This window comes from Lathyrus oleraceus, chromosome 2, assembly GCF_024323335.1.
Source record: "Lathyrus oleraceus cultivar Zhongwan6 chromosome 2, CAAS_Psat_ZW6_1.0, whole genome shotgun sequence".
NCBI lineage: Eukaryota > Viridiplantae > Streptophyta > Magnoliopsida > Fabales > Fabaceae > Lathyrus > Lathyrus oleraceus.
In genome coordinates, this window is record NC_066580.1 from 118,461,396 (window position 1) to 118,462,940 (window position 1,545).

The 1,545-nt window shown below is 42.1% G+C and overlaps 1 pseudogene; it reads right to left on the reverse strand.

The window, feature by feature from the left end:
• Nucleotides 1–339: 339 nt before the first annotated feature.
• On the reverse strand, nucleotides 340–439 carry LOC127124477 (uncharacterized; annotated as a pseudogene).
• Between the last annotated feature and the right edge of the window lie 1,106 nt (nucleotides 440–1,545).

Genomic DNA, 1,545 nt, shown 5'->3' on the forward strand with positions numbered 1-1,545 from the left:
AAGATGAGCCGCATTCAAGTATTGCTCCACCCGCAATCGAAGCAAACAATTTCGAACTTAAACCTTCGCTGTTGCAGGCAGTGCAACAGAACCAATTGTCTGGAAATCCTACCGAGGATCCAAACCTTCATTTATCCGTATTTGTCCAATACGCTGATACTGTTAAAGCTAATGGTGTCACTTCAGAGGCAATTCGACTTCGTCTTTTTCCTTTCTCATTAAGAGATAGCGCTAGAAGATGGCTTCAGTCTCTTCCTTCCAACTCTGTCACCACATGGAACGAGTTGAAGAAAGTTTTTCTTGCCCGATACTTTCCGCCAAGCAAAACAGCTATGTTAAGAGCCCAGATAAACGGATTTAAACAGAAAGACAACGAGTCTCTTTTCGAAGCATGGGAAAGATACAAAGACATGATGAGACTTTGTCCACACCATGGTTTGGAAGACTGGTTAGTAATTCACACATTTTATAATGGTCTCTTGTACAACACAAGGTTAACAATAGACGCCGCTGCAGGTGGTGCACTAATGAACAAACCTTATGCTGATGCTTACCAGCTTATCGAGAGCATGGCCCAAAACCACTATCAGTGGGGAACCGAACGAACAATGGTGGAAAAACCTCAAACGAAAACTGGCATGTACGAGATAAGTAACCTTGATCATGTTAATGCAAAAGTGGATGCTCTGGTCCAGAAAATTGAAAGTTTAAATGTATCACCTCCAACTGCCATGGTTGCTATAACTCAGAATTGCGAGGTCTGTGGAATCCAAGGTCACACTCCTACGGATTGTCAACTCTTAACAGGAATCCAAGCAGAGCAAGTAAACTACGCTCAAGGAAGCCCCTACTCGCATACCTATAACTCAAATTGGAAGAACCATCCAAACTTTTCATATAAGAGTAATAACGCTTTATACGCACCCGGACAATCTTCAAATCAAGCCCCAGCTATACCTCCGGGATATCAGAAACCGAACCCATCCATGCCTAACAATAACGCCCCTAGGAAATCCAACTTGGAAATCATGATGGAAAACTTTATAGCTTCCCAACAACAAACCAATAAAGATTTCTTAAACCAGAATGTACACACTGGAGAACAAATTAAACAACTAGCAAGTAAAGTAGATGCCCTGGCTACCCATAACAAAATGCTGGAAACACAAATATCACAAGTAGCTTAACAACAAGCGCCTACTGCTGCCCCAACTGGTACATTTCCTGGACAGCCCCAACCTAACCCGAGAAGCCACGCTCATGTTATTATATTAAGAAGTGGAACGGAAGTGGAAGGACCGTCTGATCCAAGGATGGAAAACCAAAATTCTCAAAAGTCAGCTGAGGAAGAAAATAGACCTAAGGAGAAGGAAAAGAGTAATAAGGAAACCATAGAAAAGAAGGAACCTTATGTACCTCCACCACCTTACAAACCGCCGATCCCTTACCCTCAAAGGCTTATTAAGACCAAAGATGCGGGCCAATTTAAAAAATTTGTTGATCTCCTTAAACAATTAAATGTTAGAATCCCGTTCACCGAAGCGA